Raw genomic sequence first — 27,666 nt, 5'->3', positions numbered from 1 at the left:
TTTACCAGACAGAGTTCTGATGAAGTGACTGACAAAGTGGATCCCAAAGAAGCCGAGCCATGAACATCCCTCATAAATCATAATTTAAGGACAACTGCAGATGGCCCTGCTGTGTACAAATAACTGGTCTGGTACAACTGGCCCAGAAGAAACACCCCACTGCCCAGCCAGGGGACAAGAGGTGGATGGAGACAATCAGGTACAGTGCAGGGGGCCAGGAGCCGGGGTCTGTGGGAAGAGTGAACCAGCAACAGGGAGACAGAAGAGGCTCAGCAATGCAGGCAGGATGTAGAGTTGGGGCCAAGGCTGACTTTCGTTTTTAAAGCTCTTTGAGAGAGCCAAAACTGGAAATTAAGTGAGGAGAGAAGTAAAAATGTAATGGGAGAAAAATGGTGCATTCCCTAAGAGTGAGAGAGCAGAACTGAGAAAGGAGGACAGACAAGAAGACAAGTGAAGGAGACACTGACCAAGAGAGAGAGAGGGACAAACAGGCAGATTGGCTGACAGACACAGAGACTGACAGAGACAGAACAAACCGGACCAGGTGACTTTGCCTTCTGGGGTCACATGAGCAGGGGACACATGGCTGCAGAGTTGGGGAGCAGATCCCTGAGAAGGTGGGGCAGAGGCTGGGCACACTGCAGAGGTGAGACCTGATGTGAAGGTGGGGGTTGGGGGGACAAGGCAGTCAGAGCTTTGCTTGAAACTTCTCAATATTTTCTTTAACATAATTATAGAAGCAACACATACTCCAGCCCACATTCATTTCATTCATGACAAAAAGCTTTAATGGCATTCTTTTAAGAAAGCTGGATCAGGATATAAATCTCCCAAACAGGATGAGTGTCTTTTAGGGGAGTTGTTCAGCAGAGCCAGGACAGGGGCTGATGTCACCACCCCAGTGTGAACAGCTGGTAAGTAGCCCTGGGCTCTGCTCCTGCCTTGGCCACAAGCTAGCTCTCTGATCTTGGACAATTGACTTAAACTATCTGGACATCTGTTTGTAAAGTCACAAAATAAGGAGATTGAACTGGATGTCTTTTGAGCTTGCCTGCAGTGCTGCTAATATTCTAGGTCCTGTGGTTCCATAAACCCCTAGTTATTTATACATGAGACTTTTCTGCAACGCCTAAATAGTATTGCCCACTATGTCAATAATATTTTATTTATGATATTACTATGAAGTGAATAGGTTATTTATTTTCTCTCAGTACAACTTGTCCTTGAATACAATTTCAACATGCATAGTAACTCTCTCCTCCTATGAACTCCCAAGCATTTAAATGTAGACACCTCTTTGTGTACTTACCAGATTCTGCTTTACGCTATGGTTATTCAGCAAAATGCCCTGTTGTCCATTACTAGATGTTAAGCTCCCTGAATGCTACCTGGAAACCCAGCTGCAGAAAAAAAGAATGGAGTTGCTGGGGTAGCTTTCACCTTTCGAGGCCTAAGAACCCAGGACAATGCATTGCATAAAACTGATGTTCAGAGTGTGTTTGTGGAACAAACATATAGTCGGAGGGGATGCAAAACCTAAAAGGAATTCATCAAATGAGCCTAATGAAGTCCCCATTCTTTGCTCCTCCCCTAACACACCAGGATGGCTAACCTACCACCTTCTCTTAAAGCTAATAAACAGTGACCCAACTTGATTGCGAATGGTCTCTGATCGCAATGCCAGTGAGGAGTTTGGGAAGACCACAGCACACAGACAAGAGAAATCGCTGCCGTGTGTCAGTGGACAAAGAAGCAGCAGGACGCCCGGCACTCCAGTCATCAAACGTGTTCCCAAGATGCCCACGGTTACGCTAAAGACAACTTTATATGGAGCTGAAGGAACCAGGTAGTGTGAGATTGGCTGGCAGAGCATTTTCTCAGTCCAGAGGGTGGGGGGGGGGGGGGGGGGGGGGACAAAGGGCAGGGGCGTGGGGGGCAGAAACGGTCCAGGGTGTTCTCTAGGCAGAGGCCCCTCGAGCCATAGTTTCTGTTCGTCCTGCGAGAAGGTTTCGATGGGGACCCAGTGGTTCTACTTCAACAAGATCTGCACAGTTCTCTTAACATCCAGCCCACTGTCCTGAACCCTGCGTCCTCTGCCTCCTTCCCGGTTCCCAAGGGAAGCACAGCCGTCCCCGACTCCTCCTCGGCACAGACTCTGGGTCCCTGTTAACAACTCGTTTCCAAGTGGCGCCCCAGCAGGCGCACCTCGGCACCCCGCTCTCCCCGCCCAGACCTCCTTCCGTCGCTAACGTCCTCTCCACTCCGGAGACTCGCTCCGCTGGGACTGTCCTGGCCAGCGGGCGGGGGGGCACGCGGCACCTCGAAGTCTCGGTCGCTGAGCTAAGTGCCTGCTTGGGTCGACCTGCCGGCTCTTGCGTCTCACTCCCCTCCCGCGTTCATTCGCAGGACTGGGCTCACCGCTTGGGGCACGGCGGGACGTCGGCTCGGTCGAGGCTGCACAGAAGCACGGGGATGCCCAGAGGGCACCGGAAGCTCCGGCCTCCTCCCGGCCTCCTCCCCGCCGCCCGCCGCCCGCCGCCACAGGCGCCACAGCTCTCCAGGCCGCTCGCTTCCGCTCTCGGAGATCAGGGAAGGCGAGGCCGTCATCGGGCGGGGCCTCTGCGGGCTGTGCCAACAGTCCTGCACCGCGTGGTCGCGGGACGTGAAGGAGGCCGAAGGGCCAGTCTTGGAGAGTCGCGGCAGGGCCGCCCCGGCCGTCAGCACCTCCCGCGGGGGCGGACAGGAACCCGACGGCCCGAGACGGCTCCGCCCCGGCACCACAGCCGGCGCGGCTCGCGGCTGTGCGGGCGCCTGCTCGTTACCAGGCCCCGCACTGCTGCCGGAAGCCGGAAGCCGGAAGCCGGAAGCCGGAAGCCGGGGCCACTTCCGGGCCGCGCCAGCCCTTCCCGCGGCCCCTTCGCCTCCACAGCCCGCCCCCTGTCCTCTCCGCCCGCCTGTCGCGCGTGCCCGGCCTCGGGGCATCGAGGCCGCCGCCTCTGCGGCACGGGCAGGAGCGCCGACTCGCCACCCGGCGTCTCTCGGGCCGGTCCGGGGTCCGGGGTCCGGGGTCTAATCAGAGAGCTCGGATCTCAGGGCGATGAGCCCCCAGGGCCTTCGGGGCCGGCAGGGAGAGCCCGCCTCGGCACGCAGGCCCGCGAGCCCCCCGCGCAGGCCGGGCCCTGTCCCACCCGGCCCCACCCCTCGCCTGACCCCAGTTCCTCCAGCGGACTCCCCTCAGTGAGGCCGTGTTTGCCTTCCGAGGCCGAACCCACACTTTTCAGGTGATTTCCAGGATGAAAGCAGCCACCCTCCTCTTGGACGCTGGCCCCTGCTGCTGGTGCCCGCTGATCGGCGTCTTGCCCCCCTGCAGGCGGGCGCGGGGTGCGGGCTGCGGGGCTGCGGGGCTGCGGGGCTGCGGGGCTGCGGGGCTGCGGGGCTGCGGAGCGTGACCGAGCTCCGCCCATGCGCCCCGCGCTGCCCCAAGGCCTCCGAGCACATCCCCGTGGGGGCGCCCGGGGGCTCAGCGGCTGAGCGGCTGCCTTCGGCTCAGGGCACGGTCCTGGGTCCTGGGGTCCTTGGGGTCGAGGCCCGCATCGGGCTCCCTGTATGGAGCCTGCGTCTCCCTCCGCCTATGTCTCTGCCTCTCTGTGTCTCTCATGAATAAAAAAAAAAAATCTTAAAAAAAAATTCCTCAGGTATGTCCCCTGCATCTTATTGGAGTTTCCTTAAACTCTTGCTCACCTGAGGAAAAAGTGGACAGAGAGAAGACACCTTAGAATAACCAGTGGGAACAACGTAGGCATCTCTAAGGGTCCTGATTAAGCACGCGTTACCCTCTTTAACCCTTTAGGTAGAATTCCCACTCATTCATGCCAATACCTTCTTAGTCCTGAACATTATCACTTTGTTTTTGCTTTTTTTTTTTTTTTTTTTTTAAGATTTACTTATTTATTCATTCAGGGAGAACGAGAGAGAGTCAGAGACACGGGCAGAGGGCGAAGCAGGCTCCACGCAGGGAGCCCGACGTGGGACTCGACCCCGGGTCTCCAGGATCGCGCCCCGGGCTGCAGGCGGCGCTGAACCGCTGCGCCCCCGGGGCTGCCCTATCACCTTGTTTTTAACTTAAGTCCTATTTCAGTTTTCTTCAAACTGCACGTTTTTATAGAGATCTCTGCATTTCCAACAGTGAATCAAGAGAACACAGATTTGGAACAAGAGGGGTACATATTTTTAAGTCGTATCTCTGCCCATTTCTAGCTTTGTGATTCTGGGTATGTTTCTTAATGCTGCCGAACCTCAGTTTACTCATTTATAAAATGAAAATAGTACAGACCTTGCACATTTTTTAAATTGCAATAAGTGATGTGTGGAGGACTTATCACAGTGCCCAGCACCTTGTAGATACTATGCAAATATCCCCTCATTTTCTAAAAATACCTCTACTGTCTCAGTGCAGTGGGTGGGTATGAAAGGCAGATTTCTTTGCTGTCATATCTTCTTTTCTTAGTGCAAAGTCTGTCCCAGAAACCACGGGAAATCTCCCCACATGACATACAAAAAGAAATCACCTTGTCACAGCATACCAGAGAGAAGGTTTTTAAAAAAAACTAGTATGTTACATATTCTGCCCCAGGCAAATTGTAGGCCTCAAGGCTTACCCTCTGCCCCACTTCCCCCAGCATCCCTCAGTGGGTTTACTTTGGGATCTTTAATAGGTTTTGTCTTCTGGGTTGCTCACCAGGTTCAATGCCTTCTCAACCCCCCAAAAATGCAAGAATGCTCCCTGGGCACTTTGAGAAAATGAGGTCTGGAGCAGTGATCTTCCAAATGTGATCGACAACAGCATCAACACCATCTAACATGCTCCTGAGCGTGTTAGAAATGCACATTCTCAGGCCATACACTAGACTCAGTAAATCAGAAAGTCTGGGGGTGGGACCCAGCAGACTGGGTCTTAACACTCGAGGTGATTTTGATGAAGATTCAGGCTTGAGACCCAGTGGGTGAGATAATTAACATGGGGATTTCCGCCTAACAGAATCAGTGGGGGAAGGTCCAACAGTACGGTGGATTAGTGACTGTGATCTCTCAAGGCACACCTTCACCTGTGTCCGCATGCGAGGCAGCTCATGAAGGAAGGTGTCCCTGTGCCTCATCGCAGAGAAGCATCATCCTCCCACCAGTCTCACTAGCACCTCTCCTGGCTGCTTGCCTAGATGAGACCAGCCCGACCACAGATAGCTTAGAGCACAGCCCAGGTGCACCTGCTGTTGCTCAAACACAAGGTTTGCCATATCTTCTCCCAACCACCACCCTACTCACCCTGACACTGGCAAAGAACCTCTCAGCTCCTGCTTACTCTCATTTGGCACTGACTGGAACAGATACATTAAGGATGCTGTTAGTAACCACACCCGTCACTCACCCTCCTGGGTGAAACTGTGTCTTCCACAGCCCCAGGAGCCTGATCAACCAGATAGCTGTGCTACAATTCTCTCAAATCAGCACGAAGCAGGGGAGAACCAGAGCTCAGAACTCCAGTTATAATTAATAACCCAAAGGATGCATCCCCTGCTTCCTCATCCCTCTATAGAAAATGTTCCTCATCAAGACTGGGGATGCCTGGAACGCCTAGGTGGCTCAGTGGCTGAGCATCTACCTTTGGTGCAGGGCGTGATCCCCGGGTCCTGGGGATCCAGTTCCGCAGAGGGCTTCCTGTAGGGAGCCCACTTCTCCATCTGCCTATGTCTCTGCTTCTCTCTGTGTCTCTCATTAATAAATAAATAAATAAAAATCTTTTTAAAAAAAGATTGGGGATGTCCTTTCACCCCAAATCCACTGGGCTCACCTGTCAGGAGCCCCACATTGCCTTCTGCCTCAACCATAAATACCTAAGGGCCTCTTCTACGTCTCACATACATGACTTCTTCCCCCACCACCATGGCCCCCAATGTCACTGCCCTCTGTTTCACCCTGTATGCCATTCGGGAGAAACTTAGTCTATGTTTCAAATTCCCCAGTGGTCATCTCAGAAGGCACACGTTCGACTGAAAAGGAAATTGTAAGGCTGGCCTAAGACAACACAAGGAAATTGCTGGAATGATTCTGTTATCAGACTTGTTTGTTTGTTTGTTTAGGGAATCTGAGAACTAAAAACTATGGAATTGACAATATAGCTGACAGAGAATGTGGTCACCTTTTATTTCCTAGCTTCTTCATTTTGCACGAAGAACCTCTGCCTTAGCTCTCTTCCTCTTCAGCTTTTGCTTCAGTTCCATGAGCCCCCAGTATCCTTCCAATTACATGAAAGGGGCCCAAGTAGGTTTCTTTTGCCTGCATAGAGCCTGATTGATATCCCATCATCAGAACCCTGCTCAGCTCCCAGCTCTGCCACCAAGCCCGTCTCCCAGAGCTTCTTCATCCGTCCTTTGGGTACCACTTCTAATCCTTCACCCAGAGTAGCTCTATAGCTTGTACCTTATGTACACCACCTGCAGCATCAGAGGAACCCTCATTTGAACACCACTATTTAACTCTGCCACTGGGGGAAGTTATTTGACTTACTCTCTGAACTTCAGGTTCCTGGGAATGTATTCTTATGAAGAAAAAACAAACAGCAAATGCAAGGAATCCAGTACACTCTCTGCCAACTACTGGTTACATAACCAGGGAGGGCACCCATCTTCCTTGCCCAGTTGATAACCCCTCTTCAGTTTGATGGTTTTCTTTGGCTTATCCCTCTGTATCTCACCACCTGGTAGGTGTATTTGTCTGTAATGTCATCTGCTGATGCTACATCTAGATCCCAGCCAGTCCCTGTGGAAGCTTCAGAACCTGGTTTAAGCTGCAGGAGCACTTTTAAGTTCTATAAATTACAGTATTATTGACTATAATTTTATTTGCTGTGAGTTGTATTTGGAGCAAATGTCTCTAACTATATTTTTAAAAGCTTTGTTTTGGTTGCTATTCTATTAATATGCAGCTCCAGAAAAGCTAAGAACTGGAAGGAGAAAACTATAAGAAATCGGAAGCAGGAAAAAATTCTATCCAAGTGTTTAATCACCCTTAGAGTCATGTTATTTTTAATGATGATCTAAATTTGTCTTGCTACAATTTATTCTTATTTTCTATCACACTCTATGTTTTGCATAATATACTAGGAGATAGTCTTTGAGTCATTTTTAAGCTTTTACCTACAGCTTTTTTACACTTTTTTCACATTGGCTCACATTTATCAAAGGATAGCTGCCTACCCAGCACTACCCTAAGCACTTTACACAAATTTTTCCATTTAATTCTTATAATCATTCTATGAGTATCCCACATGTGTCCTATGTAAGCATTATTATTATGTCCATTTTATTAATGAGCAGATGTTAAAGAAGTCATGCCAATTGCCCAAGATCACCAAGCAAGTAGCCGATGATGCCACCATTTGAACCTGGGCTGTCTGACACCAGTGCCCATACTGCCTCAGAGATTCTAGTTCCTTAATTTCTAAGGATTTAATGATTTTATTGGCCTTTCTCCTATTTTTCTTCATCCATCTTAATCACTGTTCACCAATACTGATGAGAACCATCTGGATGCTAAAAATGAGAAAAAGATCTAAGGGTCCAAGTGCACCATGTTCACAGCACAGAAGAGCCAATGGAGAAGCATCAAAAAGAGTTTGACTTAGTATAACTAAATACTTGCTAGAATAATTGAACAAAGATTATGGCAGCAAAAATGTCAAGCTAAAACCCAACACCAAAGAACCACTGCTAGTAATTTAATAACTCTGATTTGATGAGCACCTGCAATGTGCAAGGTCTTTTCTAACACCAGATGTCCTGCAGGATGGCTCTTGCAGATGAGAAAATGGGAATTCAGAGAGATTAAGTGACTTGCCCATAGCCACACAGGGCAGATCTCGTATCTGTTTTATTTGGGCCTCTAGTTTAGATCACAACCTGTGCTCTTTCCCTATGCTCATCTTTGTAGCTGAAGGTTTCTGGCCACATTCTCCAGAACCCAATACAAAGGATGGTCATGACAACAGTCCATGTCTATCCTAGAGGGATGGAGTATAGGGTGCATAGTCTCTTCCTGTGGTAAAAGGAATTCATTCATGCCACATCTACCCACCCACACGTCAGCCTTATATTCTCACCCACACTTATTTGATGTGTGGACACCAAAATTTTAACACTCTACATTCATAGAAGGCTTTGCAGGTCAGTGAGCAGAGTTCACGCTTCTATCAAGGTAGGAGGACACAGAGGCATTTTCAATATGAAGCTCAAATGAGCTTGGTAAATTAGTGAATCCCTCCTAATTCCTTATCTAGAACTCTTCCCATTTTGCCTTGCTATCTTTAGCCAAAAATATGCTGTCTGCAGAAAAACAGTAAAATAAAATAAAATAAAATAAAATAAATAAAATAAAATAGTGTTGCAGTGGGCATTAGTGGAAACAAATTAAGATTTAATTTCTCCTACACCAACTGGGATGCTTTTTAGGTGTTTTTTACACTATGGTAATGGGATAATCTACAAAGTATTTCCTTAGAGTCACATCATCAAATCCAATTTGTAAAAATGCCATTGCCAGAGTGCTCATATGGCTTCCATCAAATATTGGACATTGAAAAGGATATAGCCATGTAACTAAAATACACACAATCATGTTTCCAATTGTCTTTGCTCTCATAGGAGACCATGCTGAAAGGCTTATGGCTTTGGGTTGCATGTCAGTCTCCATGAGTAGAAACAAGTGGCTGAATAGCAGAGAAAAGATAGGAACATTTTCAAGGGCTTGTAAACATGGGATCCAAGCTTTTCTCTCCTGGTGATCTTTGAAATCAAGGCTGCTGCTCAAGCAGAAGAGAGTCATTGGCTTTCTCATCGGGGTCGATCGGTCAGGCCATGTGTTAGGTGTTCTCTCTGCAGAGATTGAGGGATGAGCACTACATCAATGACATAAAAGAGAGTTTATTCATGGGAAGCATTCAAAATAGAAATATTGCTGTAAAAGTAATTAGACTTGAGTTTAAAAGACTCAGTTCCTCATTAAAGGTATCCCTCAAAGGCTTTTTACAAGCTTAAAGCTTGAATCTAATCTCCCGTGTCAGCTGTGGAAAGGAGGAAGGCACAGATATAAATTCACATACTAACAAGTATGTGCCCTGGTTTCGCTGATAAGACATAATAAGGATTTCGCTGAACATAAATATAAATATATGCTCATCACCACCATCCCCCTGCCCTTGCCACCATCCACTGGAGATGGAGAACCTAGAGATCAAAGTCAACACTGCACTCATAAAAGCTGGAAGAAAACTTTTTAACCATGATTAAAATTAGAATTGGTTATTCCCAGTAGCCCCAAATGTTGACAGAAACCCTTCCCATTCCTCATTCCTTGTAATTCAATTCCCTGTCACATGTATTAGGTCTATACACCTATACATTAGGTGTATGTATTGGGTCTTTTTCTAGCTTCAAGAATACAAAGATCGGTAAGACACATCCCTGCCCCTTAGGAACCTGCCCCTGCTCAAGCAGGGTTTCTCAAAGTGTGTAACCATTGGCACCCACATGGAACCAGGGGTTTCTGCAAGAAAACAGTAGGCAGCAAGTCTGTTTTTCAGATCCTGTGCAGAACTGCTGAGTTAGAACTTAGTCAGATGCTCTAAGCATAGACTCAGGAATCTTCATACAGTCCTCCCAGTGATTCCTATGTACACAAAGGCAACAGACACCCTAATATCAAAGCATTTGTAAACAATTTCTGATTTTCTTCTGATAAATCTTGAAATCCCAGGCTATGGACAAATCCATCTTTTAAGAGAGCAAAGACAATTGTCTCCACGTTCTGTGAGGTCTTTATGAGGTGCTACAAAAACGATCTCTGCCAGCTGATTATGGGAGGCCTTCTAGAGTCTCCCTTCTTCACAGTAAGTCTCTACACCAGCCATTCTCCCATGGCAAGCCCCACCTCGTCCATCAGTAGGAAACATTCTTGGGAGGCAACAGTTGAAAGCATGCTGGAGATGGATGAGGGTTTGGAACCTAGCACTTTCACTTCCCAGTTATGAAACCAGAGGCAAAGTGCAGGGCCTTTTGTTTCCTCATCTGTAAAATGGAGATGACAATAGGACCCAGCTCACTGGATTATCAGGACTGGATGAAATAATGCATACAGGAAGCACATATATGGATGGGCATACAGTAAGCATTAAATAAATGTTCTTAACTGTGGTTACCAAAGTCCATGATGAAACTTCTTTGGGCTAATGACTCAGAGCTCAAAAAAATCTCACAAAGTTCGCAACAGGCTTGTCTTTTCCCTGAAAGAGGTACACGGTGAGTGGACAATGGTATACTTCTAAACGGTGCCTTGGAGTCTGCAAATTATAAGGTAGTATAATTTGTGGCTAATTTCCCTCATTTAGACTTTTAGGACAACCTTTTTTGTTTTTGTTTTAGGACAATCCTTAAAGAGAAACTGATCCTTTTAAATTCAACTCTAATTACTCTTACAGCAACACTTCTGTTTTGGATGCTTCCCATGAATAAAGCCTATTTTATACCATAGACATAGTGCTCATAAATAAGTGAGTGGACAATGATATACTTCTAAACTGTGCCTTAGAATCTACAAATTATAAGCCAGTATAATAATTTAGGGAGGGTGATCAGCAGCTAATATGTAAAATGAACATTTTTAAAAACTGATTTTATAAAACGCAAACAGGTATACCACACCTAAGGCGAGCCAGGTGTATAAAAATCTAGATTTATTATGCATATCTTTATCAAAAGATTGACATTTAGTTCCTCAAAATATTTAATGTATTTTATTCAAAAAATCTTTATCCAAACACAAAATTTCAGAGGATATCTATTCCATAGTTCAAATAGGGTTACTGGGTTTGGCAAATTAAAATTAAAATACAAGAGACTCTGTGAAATTTGAATTTCAGATTAACAAGAAATAATTTTTCAGCATAAATATAGCCTGTGCAATATTTGGCAACCCTAACTACAGAGCATGACTGGTTTTCACAGAAGTTCTTGACTTTCAGCCAACGTCCTTAGTTAGCTTTTTATTAGAAGAAAGAAAACTGATTAGGAATGAACTTGTCACTGGTCAGGCGAATGAATGAAGCTGTGAGTTCTGTGAGAATCGAATGAAACTGGACCACTCACAGGGATCAAACGATGCCTGAGTTTTTCTTCAAATGCTAAGAAGTCAGAATGTCCCTGTGTGCCCAGAGAAATTCCTGCTGTAATCTGTACATTGTAAAGTGCTGTGTTAGTACTAGAGGAGTAAATGGAAGAAAAGCTAACTTAGGAGTAATGAGTTAGTAAGATCAGGAGCCAAGGTTCACCCTGTAATCTGGGCTCAAGGTTCAAACATGCTCTTACACAAATGAAGAGACAGTGACCCTGAGTTTCTTGCGGGGAGTATAAGAACCTACCACCTCCCACCACACATTTTCTTTCATTCCTTTTATTCCCTCTAATGTGAGAAAAGGTAAAATGCTTTTTCTTTGATTTATAATACTCTTTAATGTTACAAAAAAAAAAAAAAATCTCATTCTGGAACTGCCAAATAGTTTCCATGGTGAAAAGTTAAGTAGTTCTTTTGACATCTTTTAAGACTTTGGTAAGCTTTGCATAGCAGTGGGATGGGAGGGGGAAATGAAAAAAATCTCCCAGGACCCTTCATTAATTAGGTTTTATATTTTTAAAAATGCTTCTGCCATGGATGTTAATATGCTGGTACCTTTTTAATTCTGCCCCAACTGGTAGGCCACAGTAATTAAGAAATTGTTCCACTGGAAATGAAAGCACTCCAGCAATCAAAGGGAAATGAGATAGGGAGGCAGCAAAAGAACATTAAACTCAGAATCAGAACACATGGCTCACATCCCCACCTCTGCCACACACGGGCCAACCAGTTTCTCTCTCTGGACTTCTTGTTTCCACACCTGTATGGCACAAGTTTCCTATGTGCTTTTTGCAGTCTGAAATTCTGTGATTCTGAGTCTAGGAATCTGAATTTAGATCTTGTATTTTTCACTGACTGCAAAATTTTGAGAAGACCTTCTCCATCCCTGTTTCTGGAAGCCCTCACTTCCCTCAGCCCATTCTGAGGATGAACTCATGTGATCTTTAGAGGCCACTTTGGAAATCACTGTTGTGCAGCACAAGGGACTGTCAGCAACATGTACAAAGACAGAATATGGCTGTAAATGTCAAGGAAGGAACAATAACACGGGGGAAGAAGCACATCAGAGAGCTGCTGTTAAAACTCAGGCTAGAGCCATTGAAAACTGCCTGAGTTTGAAAATCCTGAGTTGGCAAACAACTAGTGGGAAGATCAGAAAACTAGGCCTACAGGTTGAAGGGAAATGAACTGACTGGGAAGACATGGAGAGACATGATGGCGGCCTTCTCAGCCCGTGAGACCCACAGCAGCTCTGCCACCACCTAAGCCCTCACTCCCAGCTCAGAAACGAAAATAAGCCACTCCTGAGACCACTTCTAGGTGCCCAACTCCAGGTGAATGAAGAGTGAAGGCCAAGGCTTGGCTGGGGACACCTTCTTCCTCTGTAATAATCTGATGGGCTAAAGATAGTTAAGAACGTAAAGCAAAAAAAACCCAGGGAGGTTCCCCTTTCTCAAATTTCTGGACAAAATTACTTTTAGAAGCACTAGCCCTCATAAACTATATGTCTTTTCAGGTATTTCTTCAAGAGTCATTATGAGTTGCCTGACTCACACTGTGTGTCAAATGAGTTGACGAACAATCTCCAACCCTGATATTAGCATTCCACCTCTGCTCCATGCATCCTCCCCAGTCCTTCTCACAGTAACTGAGAAGAAAGGTAAGATGTTGCTTCTCCTTTTAGGGAAATTTGGCAGAAAGAAAGAAAAGAAGAAAGAAAGAAAAGAAAAGAAAGAAAAGAAAAGAAAGAAAGAAAGAAAGAAAGAAAGAAAGAAAGAAGAAGAAGAAGAAGAAGACAAAGAAGAAGAAGAAGAAGAAGAAGGAACGAAGAAAGAAAGAAAGAAAGAAGAAAGAAAAAAGAAAGAAAGAAAGAGAAAGAAAAAGAAAGAAGAAAAAGAAGTCAGGAAGAAACCCTCATAGAAAAGACATAAATCCCTCCCTCCCCGACCTGCTACAAAAACCCGCCCATCCCAAAACCTACACCCACCCTCCCCTCCATCCTTCTCCCGCCCTCTCCCCTCCCCTCCCCTCCTTCCGCCCTCACTCCCCCCCTCGCGCCTTACTGCCTCCCCCTTCATCCCCCCACTCCTCCGTCTTCCCTGAAGAAAAAAGAAGAGTTCTCCTTAAAAAGGAGGAAGAAAGGAAGAAGAGAATAGAAAAAGATTGACAAGCTGGGGCTTTTTAGGGTAATTCTGGAAGGTATCCCTATACTATAAATAATTTCTGTTTATAAGGAAGAGACATAAGGCAGAGTAGTAGTGTGGTGTCTTTTAGAAAGTCCAATATGACTGAGAGGGAATTCAAGTTCCTGTGCTTAAAGAGATAAGTGGACTACCTGACGGTGCTTGTCTGGGATGACCATCGCGTGTCCTGGCCAAATGGATGATGACAGGACTCTAGGTCCTCTTCACGTGCCTGCAAATGAGATGTGCCGAATCTACACTCGTCATTCTGTCCTTCTGTCTATTATCCATTACTGGCTTTATAAAAAGCAACAGACACTGAAATCAGTATTTCTGAATTGGCAGGGCACACCCCCAGAGAAGCCTAAAGGAAAAGCAGGTCATGGGAGGCCCGGGAGGGTGGTAGCCACCAGCCAAGGGAATGGTTTCTGCTGGAACCCAGAATAGAGGCACATGTTTCTCCTCCCACTGAAAAAATGTATATGTGTCTCCATTCTCCTGGCTCAGCTCAGCAGAGCTCCTAACCTTATTTGGAAGACTTTTCTTCTAAGGAGTTCTTCAAGCTTTTACTCAGTCTACACTCTTTAAAGGACTTGAGTCTGTTTCATGATTATTTTTCATTTTTAATGCCTGAATAAGATGTTGCTTATTTCCCTTCATCGAGTTTAGCTTATCTTTTTGGTTATTATCTTTTTTAAGTTCATTGTCATTGTTTGAGAAGTAAACTTTTGCAAGGGAAACATCATAAAAATCTCTTAATCATGTTAAAAAGTGAACCTGATCCCTCTGATAATTTTTTTTTTGTCTCTAGGTAAGGAGACCTCTTGTACTTTAGGAATATTTTCATCTTTTCATATATACAATGGTGCTCAATCACTGAGGAGTTTACCCACCCCCCATTGACTCACAGTCAATGCCACATCACAAGCAGCACAATGCCGATGTGCCAACCTAGCTCAAGAAATGGAAGAGGAAAAAAAAAAAAAAGAAATGGAAGAGGATGCAGCTGATGGGCATGTGTTCACGGGTTCCAAAGCAACTCAAAAAGATAGATATGTATGCGTAAACTTTTCTCGGTATGATGTCTGCATTGTGTAGAAGCCATTTGAAAGGCCAAATGTCGCATGCCATTCTCTCAGCCTTGTGAAGTTAAAAACGAAGCCCCTCTCCTTATCTGACACTGCTGGCCCATTTGGTTCAGGCTGTAGATTCCCAGCTGTCTGGCAGCTGTCATTCTGCTTGTTTATAAATGCAGCAGCTTTTAAGCAAGGTTCCACGATGTCAGAGCCTCCCAAGAGGCCACTCTAGAGGCCCCTGCAGAGCCAGGGCTGTGCATACACTCCCTGCCATGCAGAAACACGGCTGCTGGCACATGGAAGCAATATGGCAATTCGCCATGCCACCGGCCACTTGAAAACTCAGTCCTGATCACTCTGTGCATCCGTTAAAATATGCTATGGCCTTGGGACCTCCCCACCAGGCAGAAATCAGACTTTCAAGACCTAGTCCAGCCATGCATTTGATTTGCAGGCATGGATCATTACTTGCTTGCCATACCACTTAAATCTCATTAGCTTGTCACTTTGAGAGAAATAGAAGTAGCAGTGGGCTACATGAGGACCAGGTCCTTTATGCATTTGGGATTGGGTTTTGTGGTTTTGTTACTGCAAAGTTCCCAGGGCAGATTAATGCAATGGAAAGATTGAGCAGCTACCGGAAAGAGAAGAGCCTCTGGAATGAGCCCAGGCTGGGCTAGAATCCCCACTCTGAGGCTACTGGCAATGTAACCTCGAATTAGGTGCTTTACCTTCAAGGGTTTCCATTCTTGTGAGGCTGGAATAAGAACACAGCAAGGCAGTAGTTCTCAATGTGTGGCCCCTGGACCAGTAGCAGCAGCCTCACCTGGGAACTTGTCAGAAATGCATGTTCTTGGTCCCCACCTCAGAACTACCGAGTGAGTCAGAGACTCGAGGGAGGCAGCCCAGCAGTCTGTGTTTTACAGCCCTTCCAGGCGATTCTTTTTTTTTTTTTTTTTTTTTTTTAAGATTTATTTATTTACTCATGAGAGACACAGAGAGAGAGGCAGAGACACAGGCAGAGAGAAGCAGGCTCCTCTCAGGGACTCCGATGCGGGACCAGATCCCAGGATCACACCCTGAGCCAAAGGCAGATGCCCAACCACTGAACCACCCAGGCATCCCCCTTCCAGGTGATTTTGATGCAGTTGGGAACCACCAATTTAAAATCTCTAGCATAGTGCTTGGCACACAATAAATATTAGTTCATCCTTGTAAAAATTCTGAATTTCTGAGGAATTATTGATTTAGAGCCTAATACATCCACTAAAGCATATTGCTAGGGCTTGAGAGAATCTCCTCTCTCAGGAGCAGCTGTGCATCATGCCCCTTTACCAATCTGTCCTTGGGATAAATTAGCTGAAGCACAAGTCCGAATTAGCAGTAAGCATCTATCGGTGGGGACAGAAATGACCTAAAGGAGCAGGATTCCAGACCATTCCCACTCTCCCTCTCCCACACCCATTCCCACCCAAACCCTCTCTGTGCCAAGTGCCCAGAACCCTGGGGAGGCACAGAGAATGTGGCCCACTCCTCTGATGCAGCAAACATGCAAACTCCAAGGTTCTATGAGAAGCTATGTGTCTCCCTGCTTTTCTTCCTCGGCCTTGGAAGCCTGAAAGACTCCAGGTGAGGCATCTAATGCTTGCCATTTTGTGTTAGTTTTCCTTTTAGGTGTTTTTCTTTTTAAACTACAAGTTGCAAAAGAATTCTTTTCACCCCTTGATAAAATGACATTCATGTTGCTGTCACAGGTTCCTGAAGTCCTGAGAATGTGACGTGACAAATCTGTGACTCCAGTAGATCACTCTCTGGGCTTCGGACTCATCTCATCATTTCTGGAAGATGATGGATCACTGGCCGTGAACAGAAGCCTTCTTTACAAGTGTGAAAAATGTCTCTCTTGAAGAAACGATTATTGAGTTCTCCGGACAAGGGGTATTCAAAACTTTTTTTAATGGGAAAAAAATTGGTCTGCCTTGGAGGAGATGACAAAGGTAAAACATCTCATGTGGCAAATATGAAAAAGTCAAGTGCCAGGCAGGAAGGAAGATGTTGTTCATCACAGGCTTTCCAGCCCCTGACTACAGATATCGAATCCAGATGTGGCCTGGAACCATGCGCCAGGAATCTTCACCAAATAATACAAGTAACCAAACAATCCAATCCATACGAATTGAATAAATAAACATCAATCCTCCATTCGTTAAACAAATATTTGCTTAGCACATGCTACATCTTTGGCCTGTGCTGTGCCCTGGGGACACAAATGGAACTGGAAAGACACAGTAGACAGCAATGACAAGGAAAACAAGGGGGCTCGTGTCCAGGGGGAGCTTCCCAGAGGAAGCAGGCCAAAGCCTAACATGATCTGCAGGATCAATGCCCTTAATCAGGCCAACCGACAGGAGCAGAGGCAAAAAGTATCCTCCCGCAGGGCTGGCACCATGAAGGAAAGGTGGGGGACGTGAACAGACATGGAGTGGATGGGATGAAGCCAGTGAAAGACGTGGGAACCTAGGAGAAGGATGTCTTGGCCATGCTCGGGGCCAGAGTGTATGCAAGGGCCCCAGGAAGCCACTGGAGGCTTGAGAGCAGTGATCCAAAGGCACCAGCACAACATGGCAAGGGGTTACATGCACAGGCCAAGGGTTCAGAATCAGCTCTGAACTTCGGTTCTGAGTAAATGAAGTCAATGTGTCTATAACCCCTTGGACAATGCCTGGGGTCGGGAAACTCTCAGATATTAGCTGCTCTATTATCATCATCATCATCATTAATGTAACAGGGCAGATACTATTAACCTGGGGTTGTCTCAGCCTTTGCCTCTTTCCCTGCCCATCAAGGAGAATTCGGCCCATACTCTAGCTTCAATCTCCTTTGAGCAAGGACTCTCGCTTTCTGGGGTTGGCAGGAAACAAGTCCCCCAGTCTCTCTGAGAGCCACAGCTGGACTGGGGGGTCAAAGGGTGTGTGATCTCCAGGGTGCAAAAGCGTCTCTCCTAAAACAGGAGTAGATCATGAGTCCCCCAGCAAGGCTCTCCCAAGACCATTTTTAGCAGGAAGAAAACTGGTCTGCCTCTAGGGCAGGCAGGGAAGGAGCAGAGAGGAGAGAGAGCCATGGGGAGCCCAGGAAGGGAAGGGCTGGTGGGGGGGAGCCTGCGAAGTGCTTGGGAGCTGCTGTGGGTGAAAGGAGGTAGCAGAGGAAGAGGAAATGGCATTAAGAGCTTCCTTTGGACTGCCTTTAAATTTTCTTCTAAAGACATAAGAATAAAATTCCCTTTTAATTAGTTTTGCTCATGTCCCGTGTTTCTTTAGCGTTGACTCTGTGTGGACATGGAGCCATATAGACTACTGGGCCAGGATTTAGTGGGGTTATAGTATCGATGTTGAACATGGGTGTATGAGTACCTGCCCCCCCAGGGCTGGTCTTAGGATTCACTGCAGCAATGCAGGCTGTATCCACCTCCTTTCGCTAGATCACGCTGCAAGCAACTCCCAAATCTCAGTGGCTAACAACAACAAAGGTTTGTGCCTTGCCCCTGTTACATGTTTTGTGGTTTGGCCACACATGTTTATTCTGGGAAGGAGCCATTGGATCTGCCCCTACCTGGGCCTGGCAGGCTGGCCAGGAGGGAAGAAAAGGCAGAACCTGAACCCACGAGGGCTCTCAGCATCTCCATGCAGAGCCTGTCACTCGCAGTCCCATCCCGATGGCCCAACTAGTCATGCTCGTCATTGTCATCAGGGTAGGTGGTGTGACCGTCCACCGGGAGGGACAGCGAGCTCACAGGAACTCTCACAGAGCCTGCCACATTCACGGATTGTTCATGACATTGCCTGGCCCACGAAAAGGCCTCAATAAATTATGAACATCATTTGTATCAATCTGTGAAATGGGAGAAATGATAGCAGCTGCCTCAGGAGGAAGTTTGAGGACAGAGACGTAATGCGCACAGGGCCTGACTATCTGGCTAAACTAGTGGTGATTTTCCCATGGGGCCAGGAAAAGCAGACAATCTGGCTGTTAAAGACAGCCACATCCAGGGAACATGTGGTGACTGGAAGCTATAGAGGATCCTTGGGGCCCCGATGGGAAAGGATGTTCCTGTCTCAAGGGGTCAGAGACCAGAGCAGGACCCCAGAGAGCCAAGGGCCACATGAGGGCAGGAAATGCCAATTCCTGTCCTGCCAGAGGAGACAACCCACAGCCCACACGCAGAGCAACAGAAAGCCTGCTGTTTTCCAGCTTTTCCTGGGCCTTGGGGCCCAGCCCTGGGCCCAGACAGGAAGCCCAGGACTGCCTACGTCAGGGAGGCCCTGATACCCTGCCCACTCCCTGCTCTGGGGCACCACAGCTCACACCACTCACCCATCCCCTCCCCACACGAGACAGGGAACTCTGGGCTTTGCAAACCCCTGTCATTCTCTGCCCAGGCCAGCAAGGCCACTCACCTGGCCAACAAGGCAGGGCCAGGTTGGGAGCCAGGACCAGGGACCACAGGTCTCCAATAAAAATATTTCTGGAACCAATTTGCATGGAGAGATCCCTCCAATTCCCTTTAACCCCATTTCTACTATCTCCCACAACTGGCCTCTTTTCAGGAGCTCCTGATCCCTCCCATAACTGCCCAGCTGAGCTGCCTTTGCCACCTATCTTCTCACTCATTCAATCAACAGCATTTACTGGGGGCCCTCCAGGTGGCAGCATCAGCATGGTGCAGCCTTTGCTCCCATGCATGCTCCGGGGTGTGCTCCGGTGTAGGGGTGAGAGGCATGGGGTAGGGGGGCGGGAACCAAGAGGAAGGGGAAAGCTTTTCCTGTTGGCCCATGGTGAGTGCTAAGGAGCACGGAGATCAGGAGATCGGATGTGGCACACAGAATGCCTCTCTTAAACAGTAAAGAAGCTGAGGAAAAACTGAACAAGCCCACATCTGAGCTTTATGTGTTAGAAAAAGAACCAGAGAGGTGCCTGGCTGGCTTACTCTGTTAAGCATCCGACCCTTGATTTTTGGCTCAGGTCACAATCTCAGGGTCATGAGATCAGCTGCACTCAGTGGGGAGTCTGCTTGAGATTCTCCCTCTCCCTCTGCCCCTCCCCTCTGTGTATGTAAACTCTTGTGTGCACGCGCTCTCTCAAATAAATGAATCTTAAAAAAAAAAAAAAAATGAACAGGGCTAGGGTGGCTGCACCAAAGGCAGCAAAGGTGGGAGCAACAGGCATTTATTCAAGGCTTATTCAATATCTTCCCCTGCTGATACTCCCCTTCTTTCATGGTCACAGGTTAGGGAAGCAGCCAGTGAGCTCTCTGTGGGATTTTGTTTCACACTGAAGCTCTGCTTCTGGAGCATGTGATGCAATCCTCCAGGTGTCCGTGGATGGCCAAGCAAGAGGCCTCAGCTGGAGCTTGTGTTTCTGGCTGTGTGGACTCAAATCTGGGAGCCTTGAAATGAAACAGACTTGAGTTTGAATCCTGATGCTGCTCCAACTCAACCTTGGTGAAACTGTGGATGGCCCACCCATAGCTGTCTAGCCCACCCAAGGTCATCATCCCCTCTGCCTTAGGTGGGGGGGGGGGGGGGGGGGACGTGTGGCCCCTGGAGTATACCTGGTCCTTGCCAGGGCAGACTGGAAGTACTGGGGAACAACCCTCCCAGCTCATGAAGACCCAGTGCCCCTCCATCTTTGGTGGTCCATTTTGCACAGTCTCAGAGGGCCCTCGGCAGGACAAAGCCCAGGTCCCTGCAGGGAGTGTCATGAACACAACTAACTTCCTTCCTTCCCCCAGCTCGTATCCCCACCCTCTCCCACATAAACCACCTGCAGCCAGATCTTCATCTTGGGGTCAGTTCTGGGGGAAACCCAAATGAAGATGTCCACCATGTGAATCTGAAATGATGAAAAAATTCTCTACACCTGTCTCTCCATCTGCATAATCGAGACTGTGAGGAGGAATGAGGAGTAAATGAGGAAGGAGAAGGAAACACGCACAGAGCAGGAAGGTGGTAACACAGGACTCTGAGGAACAAATGACATCACATATGTGGAATTGCTCTGCAAACTGCAGGTGACGCTCCAGATGCATCCAGGGAGTGCTGCAAGGGATTAAGAGCATGCCCTCCATAGTCAGAACCAGCCGCGAGACCTGAGGCAACTTAGCTCAGTTCTCTGAACCCTGGTTTCCAAGTCTGTTCAACAGAAATAATAATAGCATCAATCCCATAGGGTTTTTGCAAGGATTAAATAAGTTAATATATGTGGCTTATCTAGAACTGTTCTGCTTTCCAATAGAACTACGTGTTTGCCATGTTATTTTCATCATTGTTATTATAGGCTTATTATATTACTAGGTTATTTTTATGCTGTACTGAAACTGCAAGTCTTTTTCCTACCCCTCCTGCTGTGTTGCTTTAGCTACCTGCTCCAAAGACTTCTTGAGTTTAGTTTGTCATCATGAGTTTTTTTAATTGCATAAATAATTCATGAGTATGCTCCAACTGAAAGAGTTAAACAGTTAAAACCTAAAAGCCTCGTTAACAGTCACCCCCCAACCCACCTCCCACTGTCCACAGCGTATTTTGGAGATTTTTCTATGATGATACAATAAGTCTGCTTCATTTTTTTAAAAATCATCAGAATAGATATCCCATAAATTGGTTTAACAAATCCCTTGTTGATAGATGTCCATGTAGTTTTCAGCTTCCCCCCTTTGAAGGCATCGCTACAGTCAACATCTTAGTGCATATATCTTCATTCAGACACATGAATATTCCTTAGAATGGATTCCAGGAAGTGGATTTGCTGGGTCAAATGATGTGTGAGTTTTTTGTTTTGTTAAATACTGCCAAAATGCCTTCTAATTTACACTCCTACCAGCTTTGGGGGGAGGTTTGTTTTTGTTTTATTTATTTGTTTTTGTTTTAAAGACTTACAGGAGGAGTTTTGTTAGGCAGTTGGTTTCAGCAGAGGAGGGCATCATGTTTTTCCCTGACAACTAAAAAAGCAGTGTGTTCCTTTCCTTTCCAGAGATCCAACATCCCAGCTGCATAACCCCTCCTCCTCCAACCTCCCACCCACCTCTTCCCCTCCTCTCTCTCTCTCTCTCTCTCTCTCTCTCTCACACACACACACACACACACACACACACACTCACACACGCATTAGGGAGAATTCTGTCTCCCTAAAATGTCACTGGCTTGATTTGGGACATCATTCACACTAAGCTGTGAACGATTGGGCCTCCTCCACAGTGGCACCATAGCCTTTATTTTTCCTGCATATGGTTGCCTACCCAACACTTCTGCTTCTGTAGGACGAGAACGTCATCCTTGTTGGAACGATGACCTCTTGGCGGCTATAGAACTACATTTCCCAGCCTGCATTTCGGTAGGGGCGGCCAACGAGCGGCAAGTGGAGGCTGGTGGGTGGTGCTTGCGGCCAAGGTCCTATAAAGGAGGCTAGCTTACTGGGAAGCGAGCTCCTGTGCTTGCCCCTTCCTTCTTCCTCCTTGGAACTGGGGTGATTTTGAACATATGCAGCCACTCACATGGACATCAGCCTTAGCGCTGAGCAAAGTTCTAAAAGATCCTGCTGTGGCTTGTGCTGACTCTCTGATAAATATCAGAGACCATCCAGGGATGCGAAGAGGCCATGGCACTCATTCTGAAATATGATGACATCTTAACAACCAATTGGCCATACATATGCCTACAGACTGAATGTCAGCCCTCCCTGAAATGATGATGTGATGATTGGAGTTCCAGTTGTCCTGTTGGATCATGAAGTGCTCTTCAAGATGGAAGCCGGGCACCAAGGATGATGGACAAGACAGACTCTAGGCTTCTGAGGAACTGGAGCCACATACCTGTCATCTGGACTTCTTTTATACAAAGTACGGAGCTTAAATCCAGTCAGGTGCTGGCATTCCTTCTGCCATGTTTTGGCCATTATGACTGAAAAAACACAAGTCCATACCTCCTATCGCCAAAAAAGCAGCTCCCATTCTATAAACTTAGAACTGCTTTGAGGGATCCCTTAAAGAACTCCACATGCTATGGCATTCTCCAAACTCCAATTTGCCACTTCCCATTATACTTAACATCAACATCAGACATTTGACAATTCTCCAGATATGGCCTGACACTTTTTGTCCTGGACACTGTTTCTATTCATTTATATTAAAACTGGGTCAATTTGGGACATACCCACTGCAATCTGTGAACTCCAAGATCACACTCCTGATTCCCCTCAGGCAACTAAGCTCGCAAATGCACAATTCCTGCACAAATATGGTTCAGAAATTCAAAGAAGTCCCAAACTGAAGTGTGCACCAATTATAAGCAGGACATGGAAAGGTGTCTACTAAGTTTTATCAGAGTGAAAAAAAAAAAAAAAGTCCCACAATAGAGAATTAAAGAGATTGTGGTAAATCTATGCAATGGACTACTAAACAGCTATATAAATTATGACATAGAAACTTGTCAGCAGGGGTGCCTAGCTGGCTCAGGTGGTAGAGCATGCAACACTTGATCTCGGGGTTGCAAAGTCGAGTCCCATGTTGGGGGTAGTGATTGCTTCAAAAATAAAATAAAATTAAATCTTAAAAAAGGAAAAGAAACTTGGCAATGTTCAAGATCCCTTAAGTGAAAAGTAAGTCTTGAATGATTTCTTTGGTAAAAACAATTTTGTATAGATATATGTTTATGTATTTATATGTATCTGTGCAGATGCAAATAAAAATGATGCCAAAAATCTTTGCAGCGGTTATCTCTGAATTCATGGGTGATTTTAAATTTTCTCCTCTGTGACTCTGTATGTATGTGTGTATGTATGTATATATATATGTATATATATTTCAAATTTCCTACACTATATATTTTTATAATCAGAAAAACACAAACCAAATATCTATCTATTGCTGTCGTTATATACATTTATAGTATATAATGTGTATGTATGTATACAATGTATATATTTTTAGTAACTTAGACATAGGTGAAGGATGAGCTTATAAGACTGCAATCTGGAGCTTTCAGTTCACGGGCAATTCTTAAATCCATTGTTCAAAACCAAGGGTATCTGAATTTTGGAAACCAAACCTTGTTGAACTTCTCTGGCATTTCCTAAGTTGTGTCATGTGCCCCAGTGATACGCCCCACATGACAAGCTGTCCGATTCTTGACAATGCAAGGAAAGGCCATCTGATGGCCTTCCCCATCTCTGGGGTTGGTGACCAGGCCTGGACTGGCCCTTCTGTCTCCTCCCCCCTCTCTTATTCCTTCAGTTCATGCTTCCCTCCCACTGACTTGGCACCTCTCTCCACCTCTGCCCCAGATCCTCCACTCCCCTCCCTGGGGAGAATGTGTCCTGCCAGCTCTTGCCCCATCAAATGAGGAAAAGGAACTTTCTCTGCTGCTGTCCCATCCTGGGATGTTTGCTCAAGAAACCAACCACCCCCTTAGACCTCAGACAAAGGCTGCTTTGGCCCAGCCTTGAATGAGTCTCTGCCTGGAGACAGAAGTAGTGTGGCCTCCAGCATCTCAGCTGCTTCCTCTGGTCCAACGCCTGCAGCTCTCAGAACTAGCCCCAATTCCTCTTGTCCCCTTTAGCCCTGCTGGAGGAGGAAGCCAGACAGATCTTTCGGTGTTCATCAGAGGAACCGAGGACAATCAAGATCTGCATGTCGGTTCTGAAGGCTGACCTGAGCAGCTTGTCTCCAGGTGCCCTATAGCTGGAGCAGTGAAGGAGATTATCCCACCCTCCCCACCTGTCTGTGAGCCAGGTTGACTGTGCCTCCCTTTCTCCCATCTGATTTTCTTTTTTTTTTTTTTAAGATTTTATTCATTTATTCATGAGAGACACACAGAGAGAGAGAGAGAGAGAGAGAGAGAGGCAGAGACATAGGCAGAGGGAGAAGCAGGCTCCATCCAAGGAGCCCGACTTGGGATTCGATCCCTGGCCTCCAGGATCAGGCCCTGGGCTGAAGGCGGCGCTAAACCGCTGAGCCACCAGGGTGCCCTCCCATCTCATTTTCATTAGGACTCAGAGAAACCAAAATCACCCCTCACCAGGGAATGCTGCTGCTGCTCTGCTACGGCTATGAGCTGAATTGTGTCCCCCTCAAAATTTTAATGTTGAAGTCTGAAATCCCAGTACTTTCACAATGGGACTATTTGGAGACAGGGTCTTTGAAGAGGTAATTAGGTAAGTTTTAAAAAGAAGAAGAACTACAGTGCAGAAAACTTGGAGAACAGAGGAGAAGTTTTACTCAAAATAACAATAAAATGTAGTTTTGTTAACAAAAAATAAAAAGCAGAAATTAAGCTAAAATGAGGTCTTTGGGGGCAGGCCCTGATCCAACAGTACTGGTGTCCTTATAAGAAGGGGAAATTTGGGACGCCTGGGTGGCTCAGTGGTTGAGCATCTGCCTTAGGCTCAGGGCGTGATCCTGGAATCCTGGGATCAAATCCCACATCGGGGGCCCTGCATGGAGCCTGCTTCTCTCTCTGCCTATATCTCTGCCTCTCTCTCTGTGTCTCTCATGAATGAATAAAATAAAATCTTAAAAAAAAAAGATGGGGAAATTTGGACATAGACATACACAGAGGAGGTAAAGACATCGTCTACACATCAAGAAAAGGGGTGTCAGAAGAAATTAACCCTGCTGGCACCCTGATCTTGGGTGCCTTAGCCTTCAGTACTGTGAGAAAGTAAATTTCTGTTAAGGCACTCTGTCCACAGTGCTCTATTATGGTAGCCCAAACAAACTAATACAGATGAGGAGCAGACCATCATTCAGCGGGCACATCAGCCTAAGGGCTAATCAATTTAATACATTGTCTGCCCTTTTAACCTCAAATAAATAAGCCCTCTGTATCTCACCCTGCCTTTTCCCTCTAACCCCCTGAATTATGTCTACCTTTGAGTGAATAAGACCAGAAAAATGGCATAATTGTAGACTGAATTCCTCATAAGTAAACTGAATTCCTCACTTGGAGACAGACACAGTCACTCCATCCTCCTATGTCCACCTGCCCTCACTTGCCCCTCTTCCAGCCACAGGTGCCTTTCTCACAGCATCCCTCAGAATTTGCTCTTCCAGAGAGGCTTCCTCCAAACCCCTGAAGAGTCTCTGCCCAAGAGTCTCTGCCCAGGAGCAGGCAGGGCTCTGGGCAGAGCCAATAGTCCTGCAGAGAGCTCATTGGGACTGAATCTTGATGAGAGAGCCCAGCACTCAGAATGATGCTCCTGTTGGACCAGGCAGTGCAGACTACCTAAGCCTTCCCAGGGAGGTGGGAAATGCTGATGTCTATCAGGCACTCTCACTTTGCCACATATTGGCAGAGTAAGCGTGCCCATGGCTTGGGCCCCATCAGGCTCAGTTTACCCCTCTATAAAATGGGCACAATATCAGTAGTTACCCAATAAGAATGTCCTGAGGATTCAATGAGTTAATGTTTGCCAAGTGCTTAACATGGAATAAGTGCTTTAAAAAGATGTTAGTAGTGTGGTAATAGTAGTGGTGGTTACCATGACCACCACCGACAACTTCCGAAACCCCTACAAAAGCAACTGACCGAGAGCAATGGAACAGTCTCCCGACTACACTCCCCCTCCCCTAGTATTGGCCCTCTCACAGCCAGAAAAGGACCACTTCTGTGGACAGGCAGAAAGTGGGCCCAGAAAGTGGCGTGTTTTCATTAAATGTTTGAATGGAGAGATTTCAAAAAGATCAGATCGATACATTCCTCCCAAAAGGAAACTCAAACATGTGTCCTCCTCACAGAGAGCAGTGGGTCGCCTCTGCAGCTGGCAGTAGGAGCAAGGTCTCAGCCAGCCTAGCTGGGCGTGCTGCTGGCTCTGTCTCTTACTTCCTCTCCTAAATTACTCTTCTCCGAAGTGGGTATCATAAAAATAGCACCTACTGCATGGGATTCTTTTAAGAATTAGATGCTATTCTCTACATGTAAAGCAATGAAGTCAGTACCTCTGCAGATAGTTAACATTCATTAACATTGGTTGTCTTTTCGGTGATTTGTTCTCAGAAGACATGAATTTGATTCCTGTCTATTCCCCATACATGAGATTTTGAGCAAATTTGAGTCTTCGCCCCCAGCTTTGGTGGCCTCACCTATAAAACAGGAGCAATATATGCTCATCCTCATAAGATTGCTGTGAGGATTAAATCAGAGAAAGTCTGTGCAAGTGTTCTGTGCCGTCCTCATTCTTAAATTACTTGCATCTCTTATAAAGCTAGGCACAAAAATGCGTGTTGAATAAATGAATATAAAACTCCATGGTATGATGGTTATTTAATGGATTAGTGTACACTTCAGTTAAAACTGGAGAACTCTTGAGTGGCTTCAGGAATTGAGGCCCATCAGACGCAATGGGTTCAGTCAAGATCACAGACCAGCAACCACCTAGTCATGCTTGTTGCTTCTGATTTTCAGGTTGATGAGCTGGTGTGGTCAAGCCAGACACAGCTCGGCAACGCTGAGCCTCCATCCTGCCTCCCCAGCACCCCCCTGCGTGAAGGTCACTTTCGTCCACCTAACACACTGGATAGAAGATACACTGTGGCCACCGATGACTATGTTGTCTGCGGTCGGGGTCAGTTTCAAACAAAGAGCAAGCTGTTTTCTCGTAGTCTGGGAGCACCGAAAGTCTACTTCAAATGCGGTATGAGCTTTCTCCAGTGATGCTCTAACTTTGGGCCTGCAGTTCCTCTTCTTAACCAAACTCATCCCAAGGAGTTGTCCATTTTAGTGCCTGCGAGTCAATAGTGCAACACACACACACACACACACACACACACACACACACGAGAGAGAGAGAGAGAGAGAGAGAGAGAGAGAGAGAGAGAGAGAGAGAGAGCGCAGCCCGGGTGGCTCAGTGGCTTGGCGCCGCCTTCAACCCAGGGCGTGATCCTGGAGACCCGGGATCGAGTCCCACGTCGGGCTCCCTGCATGGGGCCTGCTTCTCCCTCTGCCTGTGTCTCTGCCTCGCTCTGTGTGTGTGTGTGTGTGTGTGTGTGTGTCTCATGAATAAATAAATAAAATCTTTAAAAAGAGAGAGAGAAAGCAAAGAAAAGAACAAGAAGGAGGAGGGAGAGAAATTACGATTCAGGATAATTTTGATTCCATGGATTAGTCAGAAACCATGAATACTGACTAATCATGTCTCAA

This window comes from Canis lupus, chromosome 25 (genome assembly GCF_011100685.1).
Source record: "Canis lupus familiaris isolate Mischka breed German Shepherd chromosome 25, alternate assembly UU_Cfam_GSD_1.0, whole genome shotgun sequence".
Taxonomy (NCBI): Eukaryota; Metazoa; Chordata; class Mammalia; order Carnivora; family Canidae; genus Canis; species Canis lupus.
This window is presented reverse-complemented; position numbering follows the sequence as displayed.